Consider the following 23,789-nt stretch of genomic DNA (forward strand, 5'->3'; position numbering starts at 1 on the left):
AGCTGCAACAATTTCTTCATATACTTTTGATTCGTGTCTTCCCATAGCTTTATCTCCCTAACTTAATTAAAACTGTCTCATGGGTAGATGTGATGCTTACTCTACAAAAAGGCAACACAAACAATAGGTCCACTAGGCAGGGTGTTTAATACATGGTTGTTTAATAAATCTAGGCAGGGGAGAAAGACAGAAGCTCCATTTAGAAAGGCTATTTACCAGTGTTATCAGAATACTCACCTTCAGACTCCCTTTCACTTTTTCCCTAAAATAAGTTTAGTGATAGTCCTTAGATATTGAGAACCATGTAACTTAAATAATAACAATGGAAGAACACAAAAAGGGATAAAAAGACTATCTCTTATTTATCTAATTGTAAGAGGGTACCTATAATTTTGTTGTCTGCTTCTTTTACCAAATGTTACTTCATGAATTGTTTTCTTCATTCCCAATTTAGTGTGCACATAATAGTCCTTTCAGTAAACATGCCACCATTTCCCAATTATTCCCTTCCTATTGGTCATCTGCAGACTAAATTAACTTTTTTGAGACTAGGACTTCCTCTGCTCCTGTTCTTGTAGAATCTTTTTGTAGAACAGCATGACAAAATCAGTGTGGAAGAACAAGGCATCCGTGTATTTAAGTGACTCTGTAAAAAAATTAGATTCATTTGCACTGCCATTTTAATGTGATTATTTTTAAAGGAAACTATTTGGGTAAACTCAAGACAAATAAATAATGACCAAATAATGCTAATAAATTTAAGGTTAATTTTGACTTCTGAGCAATAGGCAACCAAACAAGAAGCTTTGTAATGCTGTCCAATGAATGAGTCGCCTTTGTCGTAAATGCATGAGATGAACATTTCATCAAAGTCAGGACACATTTTGCATTTCATGTTTTTTACTCTATCATCTTGGAATCAGTTATAGGTGTCATTGTCCATGAATGTTATAGATAAGTTTGGTGGTAAATCTATTCATGCTTTAAAACATATAGATAAAACTTCAGACCCCCATAATTCAGACCCCCAAAAACCATGTCCTGGTTCACTCAGACTCCCATAATTCACAGTGATAAGAAGAATGTGGGTATGTGTTATATTTGGAATACTAAAAGGGTATTGATGTAATCAATATATTTTAAACTACAGTTGATAAATTATTGATAATTCCTAAAAATCAATGAGTTAGTCAACTGTGGGATTAATCTGATTTCACACAAAGCTTTCCAGTCACAACTAGTAGGTTTGAAAAAGACTAAAATCTCCTATCTCTCTTAAGCTTGAATTCAGCAAGAAACAGATGAAAAGAAACAAAGAAAATGAAAAGAAACAAAGCAGAAAGAATTGTTGTGATCTTTTGAAAGAGTGTGAAATAATGAAAACTATATAGCCATCTGGAGTTTCTGTAAGGCAAACATTTATTAAACACTATGCCTATTATACCTATTATATGTGTTGCCTAAATGTCCTACTAAATTTTGTGTCACTTCAGGTAAATTATTTTATTTATTACAAAATCAGTTTAAAAAAAACCCCTACAAACCTCTGTCTGTTGGAAATCCTCCTGCCTGGTTTCAGAAGCTGTAACCCTGCTGACATGAGAAAAGGCCCCATGGCTAGGGGACCCTGGGACCATAAGCCACTAAGGAGACAAAACTTATGCACCTGGCAGAGGTGCAGCCTCTGTCCCCTTTACTTCACCCTGCTTGGCCCTGGGGTAGATGACTGGTTAGTCAATGATGGGTAAGATTCCTCAAGGGGGGACAACCTAAGATGGCATGGTCACAAAGGGGCCATCAGGGAAGGATTTAGGGGATTGTGGAGAAGGGACAAAAAAACTCTCACCCTTCAGCTTTATCGTAGCCTGAATCCTCATTCTATCTGTAAAAAGTCTGCTAATCTCTTGGCTGCCTTGCTTCTTCCGCCTGATTCTGGCCTGAAACAATGCCGATGGGGGGTGCAGCCCTGTTCAGGAACCAGTGGTTCCCGGTGAGGGGCAATCAGGCCTGAGAAAGAATGCATAAAGTCCTGTGAATCCTGCTTTGCTAAGAATATCCTCAATTTAAATGTTAAGGGTCTGAGCACAAAATAAGTTTGTTTCCCAAGGTTTTACAGCCGATTGGCATCACCCCGTCTACCAGACCCTGACTCAAAAGGACCCCCGTGGTCCCAGAAATGTTATCTGTAAACCATATCTCCTTTCTTTGATAGGCATCCCTATGCAAGCTAAACTCAATAAAACCGCACTGAGAGAGGGGCTAAACACCTTTCTCCTCTAAGACTGGTCAGCCTTCCTCCCCAAGTAGATCATGTCTTGGTCGAATTATTCTCATCCACGGCAGCCCAGGGGAGCACTGCAGGCGGAGCTCCCCAACAGGTGTCCTTATCAACAATTAGAAACAACTGCCCTGGCTGATGTAGCTCAGTGGATTGAGGGCAGGCCTGCGAACCAAAGAATCGCCGTTCAGCTCCCAGTCAGGGCACATGCCTGGGTTGCAGGCCAGTTCCCAGCAGGGGACTCACAAGAGGCAACCATACTTTGATATTTCTTTCCCTCTCTCCTTCCTTTCCCCTCTAAAGATAAATAAATAAATAAATACATAAATAAAAGAAATTAAAAAAAAATTGGAAACAACTACCTTAAAGAACTGCCCACAAGGATTAAATATGCTAATGTATAAAAGACAATACTTTGCACTCAATAAATGGCATCCATTACTTTTATTATTTGATATCAGTGGTGGTGATATTGGAGGATGGAGGGTTCAGGAAGAGGCAGAAAGGGAATCTGGCAAAAGAAAGAAAGTAGGAAATTGCCCAGAAAAATAAACGAGAAGCTATGGCACAATTTTACTTGAATCTGGTTGAAATTTAAAAAAAAAAATATATATATATATATATGAGCTAAAGCATGGTGGATCTGCATACTCCCTCCCCTAAATTCTGAGCCAACTCATGGAAGGAAAAAGACAGAAGGAGAGTTCAGGAGCCTCCTGGAGGACACTCATGGCATTTGTAAGTCAAAGTACAGTCACTGAGGAACCTGCAGGAACCAAACAAAGACCTGAAGCAAGAAAACAAATGAGGCAACTCAGGCAGGGAGCCTCTGCTATTTGTTAGGACCAAGGCTACACAAAGACCAAGGCGCTTTGGGGCTGCAGGAAGAGAGGCCAATATGGCCCACTGAAATCAATTAGCTATGGTGGGCCATGAGCCAGATGCTAACCTTAGGCAAAGGCTGTGCGGTTTAATAATTAATTTTTTTCATATACTATGAACTCAACATCATTTTGCCCTTCTTTTAGGGTCTGATGGGCTCAGTGGTATTGGCTGATGTTGCACTACATGACAGGTACTGCAACATAATTTACAAGTGGGAGAGCCAGGGAATTACGAGCATATCTGAGCCATCCAGACATGCCAAACTAGAGTTCCATTATTTTTTAAAAGATTTTATTTATTTATCTTTAGAGGGGAAGGAAAGGAGAGAGGGAGAGAAATATCGGTGTATGGTTGCCTCTCATGTGCCCCCCCCACTGGGAACTGGCCTGCAACCCAGGCATGTGCCCTGACTGGGGATCAAACCACAATCCCTTGGTTCACACTCCTGCGCTCAATCCACTGAGCTACAGCAGTCAGGGCTAGAGTCCCATTATTTAAATAATAAAGACGAAAGTAAAGTCTGGAACTCAAATTATTAGGAGAGTTGTAACATGAAAGATTTGATCATTCTACCTATCTCTGCCACCCTATCAATGAGAAAAACTGAAAAATTTGTATTGTCCACAAGGACTTTTCATTCCAGATCCACCCAAACTTTCCAGAGCTCACTAAATAGGGTATCACTATTTGCTAGAGCCTGGTGAGCACCATACATTTCTTTTGCCCCTTTGGCAAAGGTAATATTAAAAATCCCCCAATATAATTTTCCTCTTTTTCTTTAACAAGGAAGTCCCTGAGACTTCAGAAGGTCCATGGCTTCCGAGAATAACAACTACATCTGTCTACCTCCCTTGGAGCTAGGTGTGTACATGTAACTAGTTTCTTACCAATTTATGTAAAAAAAAAAACCTACAAACCTCTGTCTGTTGGGAACCCTCCTGCCTGGTTTCAGAACCAATTTATGTACATTTTATTTCATTTCAATCCAACTCAATATGATTCAATTCAATCCATGCTACAAGATATTTACCATGTGTTCACTGCATCTGAATACCTCCCTAGATTTCTATTTTGGAGAGGCTCACAGTTCAATGAGATAGAAAGAAATGTCTTTAATGTACTTGAGGCTAATGTTTATACAAAATATTAGTTAAGATAATACTGGTGATGATAATGCTAATTGATCTACTGTTTAGTGTTAACGCTAAAATCTCAAATGGCATAGTTCAAGTTTACTTCTCACACATGCAAAGCCCCAAACTGGTTTTCCTGATTGTTGCACAGCTCTCCAGTTCAGGGCCCAGGCTCCTTCCATCTTGTGGCTCTGCTATCTGCAACATACAAGTTCAAACCCATGCTGTGCCCATCAAGCCAGATGGAAAACAGCATGGGGACTCTTCTTCTCATGGCACTGAGCATAGAAATAATACTCATTACAGTTGCCCACATTTTACTGACTAGAATTTATTCTCCTGAACATACTTAAACATAACAGAGGCCAGGGAAATGCCCCCTGTGGACTACACAATAGTATTTGATTGGATAGAATGAAGAGAAGTCTTGTAGACTCTTCTACAATCTGCAGAGATAGTGAAGAAAATTTAAAGCTTCCCATTTTTCTAGGATGGGCCAAGAAAAGGAAGAAATATGTTTTGAATACACAGCCAGACCCTGGCTCCATGGCTCAGTGTTTGGAGCATTGTTCCATGCACTGAAAGGTTGCTGGTTTGATTCCTGGTCATTGCACATGTCTAGGTTGTGAGTTCGATCCTTGGTTAGGGTGCTTACAGGAGGCAATAGAGTGATGTTTTTCTCTCACATCCATGTTTCTCCCTCTCTCTCTAAAATCAATGGAAATATCCTTGGGTGAGGGTTGAAAAAGAAAAGAATACACGGTCAGGGTGACTTTTGATTTGTGTAGGATTTCCTAAAATACCACTGTTGTCCCAATGTCATTATAAATAAGACCTTCTTTGGCTCTCGAAGGTATCCCAGTTGAAATGATAAATTACATGGTCATCTCTGCACATAGCAGTCTTGGCCATGTAGAGCTACAGTCAGGTGGAAGAATCTGCCTCTAGGGTACTTAGCTCCATGTCACATCATCCACATGTTGATGACTATTTTGTCATGTGTGTTATTTAACCTAAATCAAGGATGTATAGCTTCTCCCTCCCCACCTATACGTTCTCTCTCCTTTTTCTGCCTTCCTCATCATCATTTGACAGCTGACAAATCAATCAAACCAATTCATTTGATAAAAGAAAAGACTCAGTTACTAGCAACCCCATGACCCAAATACTTTTTAATATTTATATGTTAGATGTAAAGAGGCAAATTTCAACAAATTAACCTTATTGAAGGTCCTGAAGATATTAAAGGCTGAGTTACATGGAGGAGGGACCCCACCCCTTCTCTGAGTAATCTTTCTCCATCTGTGAGTATTCAAGATGTCCCCCAATGCTTTCTTCTACTCCTGTCCAGACAGTGAGAATGGCTACCAGGATGAGTTGTGACATAAGATATTAAATATAAGACAGTGTAATTGTCTTATAAACAAATTGCCTAATTATATTTCATTTCCCCTAAATATGGGCTAGCCTGTTCCAAAAAATGAAAATATGACATAGAATTATAGATGTGAAATCCTATTTTCTGTCCCCTCATTTATCAAATGGAGAAACTGAGACCCAGAGGAGTGACATCCTTCAGAAAAGTTACAGGAGGGAGCCAAACTGGGGTTCAAGGCCTCTGGGGACCAAGATGACCTGGTCTTCCAGCTACATATAAAAGGAGTTTTAAATGAGTTGTAAAGGGAAAGATTAGTTGTCAGGTAAACAGAGGGCCCAACTTCAGTTATTTGGGATTATCAGTTCAGCGCTCAGCAAAGTCTGGGTTTTCTAACAACATGTGCACCCATTCCACCAAAGAAATCTTTAAGGATGAGATCTGGTCTTATTAGCCTGCAGAAGGGGTTTCTGGACAAAATGTGCCCTCACTGCCTAGGAAAATCAAGTGGAAGAAGACAGTGACAAGCTCCAGAGAGACAAGCTACAGAAAGCTTCTTTTGTTCTCTAATCATCTGCCTCAAGAACCCTTTGAGATGTCCTTTCAAGGTTTACTCGCTTGTACATCAAAGACAGATTGTTATGAGAACCTATGGGGGAACCTTCTTTCTCTGAGATTCTTTTAACAATTAATTTCTAAAGGAACAAAGGCAAGTGTACTTTAAAATGGCTTTTTTTCCCCATTCAAACAATAGGTTGTCTCAAATTTTTGGGAATGCCAAGAACATCCTATCACTGTTATAAATGTTCCATCCACAAAAGCATATAATAACAAAACCAAGAAATGAAAAGAAAGGAAAAACCCTTAAAAACAACTACTTTTTAAATCACCCAACCACGGCAGATGCCATTCCCGACAGCCACAGCGCCCTCGGCGTTCAGAACAAAAAGTATCAAGCACAAAAGCGGAAAAATACGCTAAGGGTTTTAAAGAACTCCGTCAATCCACGCTTTCGTCGTCATCCAGGCCAGATTTTCCCCAGACCACATTCTGTTTAGACAGTAAGCAATGGCTCTTTCATCAGTAGGTTAATGCTCTGTGAGTCTACAAATCTGCTTCCTTTGGAACGTCTAGGGTCACTCCATTGTGAATTTCAAAAGGTAGGCACAGCCAGATGGAAACAGTCTGTGTGCTGCGGAAGCAAACTCTCTGCTCTCATTTTCAAGGTCAAAAGGTAGGACTGGAAGATCGAAGGAGTTTGCATGACGTATACCAATACTGACCTGAGCTAAGTTTTTTTGTAGCTTGTGTACATGTTTGTGTGTCCTTACACATGTGTAAGTGTACTTACACATGGCTGCTAGATGAAGGGATGTTGACCTAGGTTGAGTGTACAATGTAAAGGTGTGATCACAGGGGTGAGGTCAGGCTGACATTCGGTTTTGGCCTTGAGCTGAATTCAAAGGCGTTCTTAGCAGCCAAGAGAAGAAATAGTATATCATAATAGCTAATACTTAAATGGCTTTTATACATAGACACCATTAAACACTCTATGTGTATTGACTTACTAAGTCCACAAAGGCCCTCTTTAGTGTCAATATTACAGTCCCTATTTTATAGGTGAAGAAACCAAAGATCAGAGATGTCAAGTAATTTGCCCACGGTCCCTGGTGGCAGGTGCTGCTGCTGAGATTTACACACTTAGCCAATCTGGCTCCCCAATCTGTGCTCTTCATCACTAGGTTTATTTCTTCTCAAAAGTTGGAGAATATGTGGTTTTTCTATAGAGAACTTTAAGTTAAAAAAAAAAGAAAAAGAAGAAGAAAAGAGAAGAAAAAAAGTCATCTTGAGATGGCAATGAGCTAACAGGTCACTAACACTGGAGAAATTGTTTTAAGAAGGGCAGGGGTGGGGTGGGGGTGGGAAGCAGGAAGACTCCAGCAGACAGCTGAGACCACGCTGAAGAATTATTGCCCATGTAAAGACAATCTCTCAGAGGGGCACTCATAGAAAGGACCAGATCACTCCCCAACTGCTACTGTCCCGCCAGAATACTGTATCACAACTATTCAGAAAACTCTGAAGACATTCCTGTGAACAAAGCTTTACTGCAAGGGTGGTTGATTCCTTCAGATGCATTTTAGAAGCAGAATTATTTGAGTCAAAGGGGAGAAATAAATCAATGGGCATTTCCATTCTAATAAAAAATACGGCAAGGATGATTAAAATGATGACAAATAAGTAAAAGCTGCCATTCATTTAGTGATTTTTGTATGACAGACACCCTTCTAGGATCTTCAAACATATCATTTCATTCAATCAAAATAAATCTATAAAAGAGAAAATAGCATGGCAATCGATTTAAAAATATATAAGTTGCCCATGGTCATGAGCTATGAAGTGGCAAATGCAGGATTTAACCGAAGCCTGTTGGATGTTAAAGCTCACAGGCTTTACCCTACCGCCAGGAAGCTCTGAACAATTGGAAGAGGAGGGTTGGGAATAAGAACTCTAACTACTGAAAAGAAATTGGACAAAATTATTTGTCCATCATGTATGTCAAATGAAACATATAACTTCCAGATCAGCCAAGAAAACACAAACAAAAAAGTGGGGAAAACAATTCAGTAGAGTCAAGAATGAAGAAAAGAGAGAGGTAGAAAGAGAGTGTGTAGAAAGAGATGGAGGGAGGAAATAAGACTTTGTTAGGAATTTACATGTTTAAATATCAAAACTTTACAAAGCCACAGTAATATGAGGTGTTCTTGATAAGCAACTGGCAAGTAGATCAATGAAATACCATATTTTGTTGTGTAGAATGTGCATATTTTTGCCCAAAATTTTTGAGGGAAAAAAAAAGGATGCACATTACATATGGGTAGTACTACTTCTGTATCTCTATAAATGTTTTTAATTGTTTTATTTTGCTTATGTGTTAAAAGTGTAACTCTAGAAAGCAATAATAATAACCATATGCAAAATAAAACCCTGGGATAGGATAATCAGTTTTGTTTTAATATAAGTAAATAATTGAATTAAAAACTAAAATGGAAAATTATTTTCCTGAAAGTTTGGCCCAAAAATGTGAGTGTGCACCATACACAAGAGCACATTATACATGGCAACATATGGTCTCATTAATGGTGCTGAAATACTACCTAGCACATTTGTTAATAAGATATAATAATGAAAATATCCAAATACATGATGACGGAGTGCGTGATTTTCTAGGAAAATTGACTATGTGAGCAAAAAATTGTTAGATATGTTTGTCACCATATCAATTCTTGATGGATTAAAAAGTTAAGTGTAACATAAAATGCAGAAAAATAAGTAAATACAAATTTTAAATACTATTTTCTGGGTCAAAAATAAAGCAACTTTTAAGTTAACGAGGGTTACTTTCTTTCCCTACAGGACAACATTGTTCAATGTGTCTAGGTAGACCAGCAGTCTAACCCTCACAGAACATTCAGGGAAGTGAAAACTCATGGCGGTCATGCCCCTATGGGAGATGAACAGTAACCTACGTGAAATATGGGGTGCAGACTTGTGTAGACTTACGATGGGCTGGGGTTTCCTGAAGGAAAGATAGGGGGCCCCTTTGGAAGATTAGCATGAGACAGTGAAAACAAAGGTTTGTGTAGAAAAAAGCATTGGGTTCTGATGACACTCTTACAAGGAAACTTAAAAATAACCCAACACTGAACAACAAAGCACTAGGTAAATATATCATGGGACATTCATGCAACACAGTATTAAATCATGTTTTTGGAAGACTATTTGAAGGCACAAAAAAATCCTCACCAAAAATTACAATGTGAAAAAAGCAGAAAAGGGGGGTGGGTAAGTATATTGAAAAATGACCCAAATTTTGAGAAGGGACAACGAAATCTGGAAGAAAATTCAACTAAATGTTAAGTGAGGTTATTCCAGGTAGTAAGATTATGAAGTAAACTTACTTTTCAAACTCGTATGTTTCTGTCTTTCCAACATTTTTACGTTGCAACATCTATAACATGTATTTATTTTTCATTATGAAAAATTTTTAAATGTTATTAAAATTTTTAAAAGCAAAGCCTCCTACAGTGTGTTGAGCGTCCCAGAGTCAGGGACTCAGATTTCAAGAAAGACCCAACAACTTCTCTTCTTAGTGGTAAAGAGGAGCCTCTCCAACACTACTATTTCATTGTCAGACCTACAGATGAGAACAAGAAAACCCGAAGGACAATCATTCCTGAGCACCATTTCTTACTCTCACACACTGGCCACTAGGCTGCTGGCTGAACAATCCCCCCAATTCTTAGTATTCGCTTTGACGCATGCATAGAAATACACATGTCAAATCAGAGAAACCTCCTGAACGTCAATTTTTCACCAAGGCAGCCTGGAGTGCTGTGTGCAGCCCTCAGCTCAGAGATCCCGGTAACATTTTGGACTCCGTTTCAGTTTGCTCCTGTGAGTGGCAGGGACCTCTCTGTGGGGGCCTCATTGTTCATGCCAGCACTGAATTTACCAGAAGAGCTGAAGTACCGTGAGCAAACCCAGAGGTTAACAGGACAGCAGCCGCACAGTAACATGTGCCCTGGAAAGCCCCGCTCTGGGCACAGCTGGTGAAGTTCCATGAGGCTTCCTGAATAACAGGTGCAGACAGAGGAGAGGTGGGAGGGGGCGGGATAAATATCGCCTGTGAAAGGTAAGGGCAGTCTATACTATTCATATTCTGATGCTTCTAAAACACTGCACAAAACTCAACGTGCTGATGTATCTCTCTACGATAGGCATGAATTAAAACATCTTTATCTCTCCCTCCCTCCACCTGTCTCCTTCCGAGTCTCTCTCTCTTTGTCTCTCTCTCTGCGTGTATCTCTGTTTCTCCGAGTGTCCTTGTCACTCTCTAGGTTGGCGTGTGTGTCTCTTTTTGTCTGTTTTCCTCAAATGTCTGTTTTGTCTCTTTCTCTGTACACCATCCCTTCTTCCTGCTCCTGGGATTTTAAAATATTTTATTTATTTATTTTTAGGGAGAGGAGAAGGAGAAGGAGTGGGAGAGAAACATCAATGTGTGGTTGCCTCGCTGTGTCCCCTGATGGGGACCTGGCCTGCAACCCAGGCATGTACCCTGACTAGGGATCGAACCATCTACCTTTTGCTTCACAGCCCTGTGGTCAATCCACTGAGCTGCACCAGCCAGGGCCTGTTCCTGGGATTTAAACAACGGAAGTTGGGGGTGACTAATGTAGCACCTACTTTGCCTGGCACTATGTTTATTACTTTATATACATTATTTTATTCAAGCCACTCAGCAACCCTAAGAAGAGGAGATGGGCTTAGAGAAGGATTTTCTCCAAAGCCACAGGTAAGTGGGAGAGATGGGGTTTGAGCCCCGATGTGTCTGGCCTGTCTATGCACAGAGGGTGGAGGTGGCTAATCAGTAGTAAGCCCCTGTGACCACTCTCTGCGGTAACACTGTCCTTGGCCTGTGGATGCACTTGGAGTGGGCCCGTTCCTCTGTGATGGATGGGCTGGTTCTTCCCCATCTATAGGCTGGGAGATCCATGGCCCAAGATGTGAGCTCACCTACTCATGGGAAGAGAAAGACAGCAAAGCAACCAGCCCTCTAACCCTCCCACCTCAACTGTCTTCACACCAACTCTTTTAAAATTTCTTTTGACCTGGTTTTTGTTTCTAGCATAATTTAACCTTATCCTTCTAAAGGTCTTCTAATGTCCAAGACCAAATGGCCATGACCTGGTCTTTACTGAACTTGTATTCTCTCCTTAACTAGCTTTGCCCTTAGCTTCTGTGATATTGTAGTGAACCACCTTCTATTTATTCTCTTTTTTAAAAAGCTAAAATTATATAAACATATATAAATGATACTTGATATATATATATGTTTATACACATATATGCATTATACAGGGTCTGGCAAAAATAACGCTCTTGTTTTATGAGCTGGTAATCTATACCACATCCTTCATTACAAAATCAAAAACATGCAATTCTGTAACACAACAATATCACATTTAAGCGCACCACTTGATGTTTCAGGTGAAATGTTCATATTGTTGTCCATCTCGTGTGAGATGTTCATGTCCCCCGACCACACTCAATGGTGTTACTTCTGCCAGACCCTATATATTATGTGTATGAAATGTATCATTCTTCTTTTCCTTTTAAAAGATATGTCTGTATATGCATATGTCTTATATACAATAGACACAAACATATCAGGGAATTAAATGAGAGCACACAGTTGAGAAAATCAAGCATCCAAGAGCTCAGTATAAAGGAGATGCTCAATAAATATCTGTTCAGTTAATGAATGAACCGACTCACAGTATTATTTCCCAATGTGCACCCCAGCAAATCTTCCACTCCACCCAGCTGGCGTAGCTCAGTGGACTGAGTGCAGGCTGCAAACCAAAGAGTTGCTGGTTCGACCCCCAGCTGGTGCACATGCCTGGGTTGCAGGCCAGGTCGGCAACCCAGGCCTGGGTTGCCCCCAGTAGGGGACACGCGAGAGGCAACCACACTTTGATGCTTCTTTCTCTCTCTCTCTCCTTCTCTTCCCCTCTCTAAAAATAAATAAATAAAACCTTCCACTCCAGCCAACTAGGAAAGAAGCTCCGCTACATGCAATGCGCTGTGTGTTTTCTTGTGCACACCAACAGACCCCATCTGAGAGGCTTCCTCATCCTTTACAAATGCAGTTCACATTCTGGCTAAATGATCGCCAACCCAGTAAAAGCCTTCTGAAGCCTGAAGCAATGGCTCCTCTTGGAATATTTATAGCAATTTGTGTCCATTTGGCAATTTACCCTGTATTCTTCTGTACCTAATCTTCAATAAGTGCTTGAATTATTACTTAACTTCTGTACTGTTACTTTATGCTTCCCTTGTCATTGTCTCTTCAATTGAGTGATTTTTTTGGTCCCTTCTATGCTCCTCTAACAAGACATCCTCAATACATGTTTAATTCATTAATATTTTGAGTGCAAGAGACAAACGCTTCTAATGATCACTAACTTCTATTTGACAGAATGGGGAAAAGGTGGTAAGTAAACTTGCTGAGCTTCTTCTGTGTACTAGGTTCTTTACATGTATATCTTGTTTAATTTGCACAATGAATTCACTAAGTAGGTTTTTATCTCTTTTACTCATGAGAAAACTGAAGCTCAGATTTACTTTTTCAGAGTTACACATCTGATAATAGGGAGGCTGGGACTTGAAACCAAGATTCAACTAGAAAGTTCATGTGTTTAAAATTATGCCACATTAAATGATAAGGCTTCTAGGAGAATAGATATGAAGTTATCTTCAGGATAGGCCAAGATTTCTTTAACAGGACACAAATAGCCCTGACCACTGGGGGAAAAAAGATTGATAAATTGAATTTCATTAAAACCAAGAACTTCTGTTTATCTAAGGATATTAAAAGGGCTAAAAAGCAAGTCACGGATTAGAAGATATATCCAAGTAAAAGACTTGTATCAAGGAGATATGAAATACTTTTACAAATTAATAGGAAAAAGACAAACAGCTTAATTTTTTAAAGTGGGCAAAAGACTTGAATAGGTCCTTCACAAAAGCTGACATCCAACTGTCCAATACACAGATGAACGCTTACTCAATGTCATGGCTCATTAAACAAATAAAAATCGCAATGAAAAGATCTGACAAGGATGTGGAGCAACTGGAATCCTCCTTTGCTGCTGATGGGGGTCTAAATGGTCAAGGCTGCTTTGAAAAATTGCAGGCAGTATCTCTCAAAGTCAAAAGTACAAACCCCACCTATTCTACAACTCAGCAATTTCACTCCTGGATGTCCATGCAAAAGAAACTGGTGTGCGTGTCTTTTGGTAGTCACGCACGAGAACATTTACAGCAGCTTCATTCGTCATAGCCGAAGACTGCAAACAGCCAACACACCTTTGCACAGTAGAACGGATAAGTACATTTTTGTACATTCTCGTGATGGCATACAACACACCAGCGAAAAAGAATGAACAATTGGCATGTGCATTACCAGGGGTGAATCTCACATGAAGAAGCTGAAAGGTGGAAGAAACAGGATACTTATTCAGAGTCAAAACTTTGGCTTGGGTCTACACATCCTTTGGTTACCTGCGTGATCTGGAACAAACCACGTAATTTACTGAACCTTTTTGCCTCCTTGCCTTTAATCCCAGAATGCCACCATTTATCCCCTGGGTGTTGTGAATAGCTCATGGGATAACTGCACATGAAAAGTACAAGGTTCACCTGGCTGCCGAAATAGGGGTCCACGACCTGAAGCCAGTGAGGAAGCCAGTGGACCTCTATGGGTCCACAGAGCAGCTGGAAGACCTCATCACTCTCCACCTATCACATTTCCTCTGGCCTACATGTTGTCCTTTTTGGAACTTGGTGGGTGTTCCCCCTGATGAAAACAGACCACCTGCTGTTGGGAAGGAAGACTCAACAAGAAGCTAGGAAAAGGGTAAAAGGCTTGCCTGGATGATGAACGTGGGACTCAGAATCTCACGTCTACCTTCTTTCTCTGCTCTTAGAGAAAAAGCTCCGGGACACCCCGGGATGTCTGATCACGGAAGAAAGAGATGGGAACCTCCTGGGAGACAGCGAACAAGCTTCCGACAGAATCTAACTCATGCTCTTGTCCCCTCAACTCCCATGACAATTGGTTCCTTTTACTTTTTACAATTCATTACATGTTGTAAGATAGCTCAGGCAGTGATATAATAGACACCGCTGTCTCCACCTTGTTTCGGAGGGGAAGTTGACAGTATGCTAAATGTGCTAGGGTCTCTTTTTCTTTAAAAAGAAAGGAAGTAAATATTACTTGTAGAGCTAAAGTTCCCCCCCCTCCTTTCTCCCTACCTCCTCCTCTCCTTGAGCAGGAACCTCATGTCTGAAATGGGTGTAAACCACTTGCCTATGTCCTTTGGGTTTTTCTACCCTCAATCCTCATAGACTATTGCTTGGGGTATCCTTCAATTAACTAAAACTTATCCAGTCATAGCCATCCTTTCAAACTTGATTTTCTCACACTGTGGTCTCCATTCATTCATTTTAAGTGCTGTGTAGTATGCCATTGTGTAAATTATGACTGATTTGTCCATTTCGCCACTAATAAATCATTGGATCCCCTTTTTAGAGATTTCAAATTGTGCTGCAGTGAACATCCTTGTTTTGAAAAAATACCTAAAACAGAGGCCAAAGAGCAGAATTGCTGAATTGTCGAGTACGCCTATGTTGAATTAAATTAGATCTTTCTAAAGTGCTTACAACAGTTTAAACCACCGTAGCCTGTGCTCACAGTTGGTGAAGTCAGTATGCTGCTGTGATTTGAATTTCCCCCAAATCCCAGTGAGGCAGAGCAGATTTTCGATGTATGTAAGGCTATTTGAGTGTCTTAATCTATGCACGGGTTTGTTTATACGGTTTACTAGATTATTTGAATCAGTGATTTACTAGATTATTTGAATCATTCTGGTGTCAGGGAATTTGAAGCTTCCCAGGGAGGCCCAATCCATTTTCTCTCACCTCTAATTTTCAATTGTTTCTTCTTTCAAGTTAAACCCAAATCTGCACACCATTTCCATCCAGTGCACTGGTTTTGCATTCTAGAAGGATGCAGAGAAAGTCCCTTTGTTTCCTATGACTGTCTCTCGTGTTTATTTGTACATTTATTCATGCACCCCTGTATTCCTTCATTCATTTCAGCGAACACGAATTCATCATGCATCAAGGTGAGAAATAAGACCTGGCCATGCCCTCAAGAAAATATGGTTCAGTAGGGGAGACAGACATTGAATCAATTAATAACACCATGACATGGTAAGCCCAGGAACAGCGGTGTGTACAAGAAACAAGGTTAGGACAGAATACAGATGATTTCTACAGATATGTACTGTTTGCCACACCATTTATTAAAACATGAGGGGGGACCCCAAAAATTACCTTCTGGAGGGCAGACCCTTTGTAGTACAGGCTTCCCCTGCTGGGCGAGTGTTGTAGGAACCCATCTGTATTAGTGTGCCAGATGGTGTTGTTGTGAGAGGCTGTGTTTGGCCTCGGCAAATTGTTTTGAAGACTTTCAGTGTGTTTGCCCATCTTGTGATAGGTGATTTACTAGTGCACCTGCCCACAACCGTGCTGAGTGTTCTGCAGTTTTGGACCATGAACGAGCATGACCCCCATGCCTCGCCATCCCTATTCACCTGATCTCACCCCAAATGACTTTTTGTTTCTTTTTTATTTAATTCTTGTTCAAGTACAGTTTTCTGTCTTATATCCCAGCCCTGCCCCCCAGTGCCCCCCACCTTAGTTATTGTCCATGTGTCCTTTATACTTGTTCATGTGAGTCCATCCCCTTTTCCCCTGTGATTCTCTCCCCTGTGGTCCCTGTCAGCCTGTTCCACATTTGAGTGTCTTTGGTCATATTTTGCTTGCTTGTTTGTTTTGTTGTTTAGATTCCTGTTAATGGTGATATCATATGATATTTGTCTTTCACCGCCTGGCTTATTTCGCTCAGCATAATGCTTTCCAGTTCCACCCTCCCCCCTTCCCCCCCTTTAGTTTATGACCACGTGTCTCAAGTTCTTTAGATTCTATATTTTCCCTACTATTCTTGCCCTCTCCCCCATCTATTTTTTACCTACCGTCTATGCTACTTATTCTCTGTACCTTCTCCCCCTTCTCCTCCTCCCACTCCCCTGTTGCTAACCCTCCATGTGTTCTTCATTTCTATGGTTCTGCTCCTGATCTAGCTGTCCTCTTGGTTTGCTTTTGTTTTAGGTGTGGTTGTTAGTAACTGTGAGTTTGCTGTCCTTTCACTGTTCATATTTTTATCTTCTTTTTCTTAGATAAGTCCCTTTAACATCTCATATAATAAGGGCTTGGTGATGATGAACTCCTTGAATTTGACCTTATCTGAGAAGCACTTTATCTGTCCTTCCATTCTAAATGAAAGTTTTGCTGGATAAAGCAATCTTGGCTGTAGGTCTTTGGATTTCATGACTTGGAATACTTCTTTCCAGCCCCTTCTTGCCTGTAAGGTCTCTTTTGAGAAATCCGCTGACAGTCTGATGGGTACTCCTTTGTAGGTGACTGTCCCCTTATCCCTTGCTGCTTCTAGGATTCTCTCCTTCATTTTGGTCTTGGCTAATGTAATTATGATGTGCCTTGGTGTGTTCCTTCTTGGGTCCAACTTCTTTGGGACTCTCTGAGCTTCCTGGATTTCCTGGAAGTCTATTTCCTTTGCCAGACTGGGGAAGTTCTCCTTTATTATTTGTTCAAATAAGTTTTCCACTCATGGCTGTTTCTTTTCCCCTTCTGGTACCCCTATAATTTGGATATTGGAACATTTAAAGATGTCCTGGAGGTTCCTAGGCCTCTCCTCATTTTTTCGAATTCTTGTTTCTTCATTCTTTTCTGGTTGGACGTTTCGTTCTTCCTTCTGGTCCACTCCATTGATTTAAGCCCCAGTTTCCTTTCCATCACTATTGGTTTCCTGTGCATTTCCCTTCATTTCAATTAGTTTAGCCTTCATATGTTCCTCTAATTTGTGGCTAAAATCAACCAGTTCTGTGAGCATCCTGATCACCAGTGTCTTGAATTGTGCATCTGAGAGGTTCGCTATTTCCTGGTCACTTAGAGTTATCGGCTCTGGGGCTTTGAGTTCTTCTTGAGCCATATTTTGGACTGTTTGTGCCTGTTGGGTATGAGGAGCAGAGCCCTAGGTGTTCACCAGGGCCCGGCCACTCTGTCGCTGGGTTGTGACACTATATGTGGGGGCTGGGCCAAAGGAAAGCAATGGTGGGCCCCCTCTGCCGCCTCCCGCTGCCACCGCAGGCCACGTGGTCTGGCCCACTGCACGTGAATGTGCGACCGCGGTCAGCCCGCTGCTGGGTTCGCCCGCTGGGGCCTGTGCGGTCCGTGTCACTGTTCACTACTCTGCTGGTTTATTTGTGCGTGAATGTGTGACCACGGCCAGCCCCCCACCCCGCGCCCTCACTGGGTCCGCCCAACGTGGAGCTGCCTGGGGTCGGGGGATTTTTCCTGCCTGACCCCTGCTCCGCTGCTGGCTCCGCCCCTCTTACCGGTCCCAGTTGAACGGTTTGTTGTTGTCAGACTTCCATATAGTTCAATTTTCTGTTCTTTGGCTGCCTCTTTGTTCTCCAAACCTTTGTTGTATTCAAACTTGGTTATGGGAGAAGGCACAGTGTTTCCACCTATGCCTCCATCTTGGCGGAAGTCTGGGACTTTTTTTATTTCCTCGGATGAAAAAGTCCCCAAAGGGAAATGTTTGCCAATGTGGAAGGAGCGAAACACAAAATGGCAGAAGTGATGAATGAGACATTATAATGGTGTGTCTGAGAACCTTAGCTCACTCGAGCATTGCTTTATCTTAGCGACAGACATTTACACAGACTGCAGAAGCTCAGGGGCATTGTCGAAGGCACATTGGGTTAAGTTTCCCCATAAACTAGTCTGACCGAGTAACAGCCAGGATGCAAACTTACTAACTTCCAAATTACTGTGGATGCAAAACTATATGGTTGTACAAAAATATACCTGCACAAATGAAAGGTGAGACAGACCTCTAATCTCAGTCCTTCCTAGAGACGGAGGGGACTTAGATCAATGTGTCCCTGGTGTGACACATGCCAAAAAGCTGATGTGACATTGGGCTGGGTTGTTAGCAGTGTTGTGTCAAAATTAAGGCGGGGGGGATGGTTAGTCCCATTACATTCCAAGTTGGTGAGACTCTTGCTTCTCAAAATATGGGCCTCAGTCTAGCAGCACTGACCTCACCAGGCTAGAAGAGGAGGAGGGGCCAGCAAAGGGGTGTGAGGAGTGGCTGGCCTAAAAAAAAGGAAGAATAGAGATGCAGAGTCTTGTGAGCTCCAAGACGTGGTTCAAGGAGGCCGTGGCCTGCTGTATCTGCTGCTGCGTTAAGCTCATGGAAGATAAATAAGAACAGAACATTGCTCACCAAATCTGGCAATACAGAGATCAGTGGTGAACTTGACAACAGCAGCTCCTGCTGAGTGAGGGGGAGAGAAGCCTATCAGGTGAGCTGAGAAGAGAATGCTAGCAAGGAATTGGAAATAGCTCGAGATTTTGTGTGAAGGGAACAAAGGGAGTAGTAGCTGGAGGGAAACAAGAGATCTTTTTTTAAAAATCCTCACCAAGGACATGCTTATTGATTTGAGAGAGAGAGGAAGGGAAGGAGGGGGAGAGAGACAGAAACATCAGTGGGTTGCCTCTCATACGTGCTCCCACCAGGGACCAAACCTGCAACCTAGGCATGTGCCCTGACTGGGAATTGAACCCACACCATTTTGGTTTATGGAATGACTTTACAAGGAACAAGGCCACACCGGCCAGGGTGAGATCAATTTTTAATAGCAGATCTGAGAGCATATTTGTATGATAACAGAAATGAGATATAATTGCTGGGGCAAAGACCTTAAGAAGATGAAAGCGATGAGGATCCAGACCGAAAGTGCAAAGATTGGTCTCCGACAGGTGCAGTGACACTGTCTCCATAGAAACCAGAGGGGAAGATAAGAGACCGGGCATGGATGCAGATACATCATTTCGGCATCAAAGAGATGAAGGGTTCCTTTCCTGCTCCATTCTCTCTGTGTTTGAGATCAAAGGAGAGTAACCCATTCTCAAGCACAACAGCACTCTCAAGAGAAGCAAACAAGCCAACATCTGGCATGACCCCCCCACCCTGCCCACCGTAATTACAAATGAAAAACAAATAACTATATGTAAAAGTGAGTAAGAGAGAGGTAAGCGGCTTCTAACCAGAGAAACCAGGGAGAGGACGCATGATATCCCCAACAGCATTTAAACTTCTAGCCATTCTTGAGATATGTTCCATTATGTCCCCTTACTGACAAGGCCTTCTCCCCATTCCCTGCCTGTCCTCCAGGTAAGTTGAGAATATCACTCAACCTTCCAGGCTTATGTCAAATATCTCCTTCATCACGGTTTTCCTGGTACCCATCCAACGCCTTGCTTTGCACCTGTCTTGCCCTCCTCTGATTTCTCAGTCTTGTCACAGCACTTACCAGTCTTCCCTGTGCTGTTTTGCACTCTTCGAGGGAAATAATAACGTCATGATTGCCCACTTTGCCTTCTCAGTATTTTTCTGCTACCGACTCACATGTCAACTCTTCCCTTGTCCACACAGCCTTATCCTCTTTTGGTTAAAGCATCAAAACGGTTACACACTCAGACCTTTAACATCCCCACAAGAAGTCTAGTCCCAACAAGCCAGAGAATGTGCTAAGCCAGAGCCGCCATTCACAGTTACCAGGGTCATTTGGGTGCATGTCCTTGTCCCCTGGTAATGAGATACAGGCAGATGCCCTCCCCAATCACCTGGCCACCCATGGCATGTTGCAATGTCAACATGTCTTCCACAGATTTGTACAACACACAGAGACCTTTATGCATGAGCATGAACACAAGAGTTCACATTTTTTGCTAGCTGGTACAGCACCATCTCTCTGTTTTTGGGGGCACGCTCAAAGGATCCATGTAGGAAAGGGTTCCTTGAGCCAAATTGGACATTACGTTGGCAGCAGAATCCAGCCAATCTACTTGGAATCAGATAACCAAATCCTCTGTTACATAGCTGGAGGTAGAGCTTAACTGGAGCCCTAAGCTGAGGGCACCGCTGGAAAGCAGTGTAACCCTTTGGGACTGGCTAGATCCTCACAGTTCATTCATTCCACGGCAGCAGTGCTCCCATGATGCTTCTGGCTCACCACATCTTGACTGCCCTGCATTGTTTTAACAAAGAAAATCACTACTACCATCTCTCTGCTAATCAACAAAAGCACTAGGTGCAGATTTAGATTTGGAGAGCGGACTCCTCGTCGTGTCTGCCTTTTGAACTGTTGACGTCTAGGCATGGCTCTCGGATGCTACCTGCAGGGGTGTGCACTCCTTTCCAGGACACTTCAAGCGTCCGCAGCTCCCAGGGTACGGAAAAACGAAAATATAGAGCACAGGGTTTAAGTGGGAATGTTCTGAAGTAACTTACAGACACTCAGGTTCATGAATTTCCACCTTCCCCCCTCTCCTCCTCTCTCTCCCTTGTTGTTTCATTCTTGGGAGTGTGTGTGTACCCGAGAGAGATGGACTCATGACAAAGGATCGTATTTTGTAATGCACAGCATTTCACTGTAAATTAAAAGCCACAGGCCACTCTGTTCTTCAAAATCCCTCTTAGCTTCACTGCCACCTGGGGCTCTCTTCTCCTGGGTCCTGCCCGCTCCTGTGTGAGATCTCAACTTCCTTTCCTGGGTACTCTGGTCCCTACAGAGCCCCGTCTTCTTCACCCGCAAACCCAAACATCAAGATTCTCAGGCAAACCACGGCTCTTCCAGGGAACGGAGGCCTGGCCTCATTCCAAAGCTGTTGGTGGAACATCTTTAATTACTTAGTGTGTCCTTGGGGCCTCCACCCTCCCACCCCCTTACTGCACAATTTCTCTGAGAATTTCTCCCAAACAGATACAGCGTTCTCCTCCAGAAGAATGTCGGGAAACAACATGCTTTCGGCTGCATTCCGGATTTAAGAACGAGAAATCGTTCTCAACTATCAAGCCTAAGCAAAGTCAAAAATAGATTTGATCCCAGATATATCCTCACCCTTCTCCCTCTATGAAAGCACTTACTCTTGACATGAATATAGTATAAAGAGTGCAAGGCTCTCTCATGTATTCCGTTTTACCCTTGCTGTCCACATGTCCTCATCACACTTTTTACAATTTCAGATATATTGAGGTAACATTGACAAAATTGTATGATAAGTGTATATTGCATTGATTTAACATGCATATGCATTGTGGCAGGTCTCTCCATCTAGTTAATTAACATATAAATCATCTCACATATTAATTTTCTTATTTTTTGGTGAGAATATTTAAGTTCTATGCTCTTAGCATAAATTTAAGCATACGATACCATGTTATCAACTACAGTCATAATGTTTTACATTAGACACAATTAGCCATTATTCATCTTTTAGCTGAAAGTCTGTACCTTTTTACCAACTTCTCCCCATGTCCCTCATCTCCTATCCCTTGGGGTGGATGCAAAAAAAGACAGGTTCCTGAGGCCCCCCCCACCCAAGACACTTAAAAGTAGTGCAATTGCCCTGGCTACACAGGACACTCACCTGAAGCCTAGCCTCTCAACGCCAGGGTTTCCGGTTCCATTATTCTGGGGCAGGGGCAAATGGGCTATTTAAAAAAAAAAGCACCCCAGGTGATTTCTGTTAGTGATTAGAGTCCAATCTCTGGAGTGGGGTCAAAGACTCTGTTCCCAGGCAATTCTCACACTCCCTCCTGGCCTCCTCAAAGTTCTCCCGCTCTGGAGCCAGACCCAGGTTCACATCCTCACTCCTGCACCTGCTGCCATTTTTCCTTCTGGAAGGCACGTGACCGCTTCCTCACCTATGAGACGGCGACAACCACAGCACCCACTGCAGAAGTGTGCATGGGGGCTCAGTAGGATGTAAATCACTGCCTAACAGGTGGCACGCAGCAGGCTTCATGCAGTGGGAGCTGTTATTATCAGCACTGTAAGCATTTATTCGGCCCTGATTGTGGGCAAGCATCGTTCATTCAGATACATGAAGTGACATAGTCTTGGGCTAATTACTTAGCCCTCCTGTGCATCAGGAGATTCTAAACAACACCTGTGGACTCAACGTATCTTGAGGACTCAAGGAAATAGTGTACCTAGAGTGTTTAGTAGAGTCCTGGTACTTAGTAGATGTTCAATAAATGTCAGATGTTACAACGGCACATAAGAGAATTTCAGTAAAGGTGAATATTTCTTTAGGATTTTTAATACAATTTTATTAGCCAAGAAAATGGTTTCAACGTGGCTCCTTAAATGAGGCCAAACGTCTTACTCGAATGCATTTGTTTCTCCAGCGTTCAGCACAGAGGCTGGCACACCGCAGGGGTTCAACCAATGTTTCCTGAGTGTGTGAATGAAGGAATTGCCAGGAAATTTGCATTTGCCTTGATGTTCATTGATTTTTGCCCGGGTCTCCAGACTGTGAAAACCTCGCTGACCATGGGGCCATTCATCCTGTTTGTGAACACTGCCAGCCTGCCCACGGCTCTCATCGAGAACAGCCGTGATTTATGCTGCCCGCCGAGTCGGCCAGGGAGGCGGAATCCTCCATCGCTGATTTGTTTATCGGCAGAGCCCTTGGAAATTGAATAGGGAGGGAGAGGGAGGTACAAAGAATGAATGAAGAGTTACGCCCCATCACATTCGATATGAGGTCCTCTCACTCTGGCAGAGTGCAGCTTTTTGCTGTTGTTAATATGAAAACTCCACAAATGTTACAAAAACGCATGGCAAGCCCCATACCTGTGCCTTCTACCTGATGGCCACCAGAAGCTGGACAGTGATGGGGGGGCAAGTTGCCTGGATTTTAGGGGCCTAGTTTTTCAACTGCAGAGGCTGTGCCATAACTGTAATACTCCAGTGAATGGTGAGTGACTACAGTATGGAAAGCAAAATGCGTGGCCCCACTTAGTGGATATTGATTAAAGAGCTTGTTTTAAAGTATTTAGGCTAACTTTGTTCTTTGTTTTATTTGTTCATATCCATACATTAATTGAAAGCCCAACAGTGCAAAAGATTGTATTAACATGATCGCCCTCTACTGGCCACAAGATGAAGTACATCTCTGGCTTTGACCGTGACCTACTAAAACCGAGGCTATTTTTTTTGGAAGTCCTGGGTTTTTAAACCCCAATATACTTTCTACAGATCAATCATGAATGTAGTAGAGAGACCCATGTGTATTAAATCCCCCACTGTCTGCGTGTTTTTGCACATTCTGCTTCCTGAAAAGAGATCATGTGACTATATACATTTGGTGATTCAGAAAGAAACAGGAGACAGGAGACAGGAGTTCACCTCCGCCTGTTTTCTCCCCTTTAAAAGGAAAAGGCTGAGTAAGGAAGGCGCCAGGATCCCTTGCAGTCTCTCCAGCTGCTGTGTGTAGGTCCTGCACCCCAGGTTTGGAGCCCCGAGATCTAGTCCTGACTCTGACTTTTACT

General features: G+C 42.3%; 1 protein-coding gene across 1 annotated transcript in view; it reads right to left on the reverse strand.

Annotated features, from left to right (window-relative positions):
• Nucleotides 1–23,789, reverse strand: part of CA10 (carbonic anhydrase 10 (inactive)) — a 447,141-nt gene that overhangs the window by 385,907 nt on the left and 37,445 nt on the right. The window lies entirely within an intron of this gene.

Source organism: Sturnira hondurensis, unplaced genomic scaffold, assembly GCF_014824575.4.
Source record: "Sturnira hondurensis isolate 20B ecotype Veracruz unplaced genomic scaffold, ASM1482457v3 Scaffold0009182, whole genome shotgun sequence".
Taxonomy (NCBI): Eukaryota; Metazoa; Chordata; class Mammalia; order Chiroptera; family Phyllostomidae; genus Sturnira; species Sturnira hondurensis.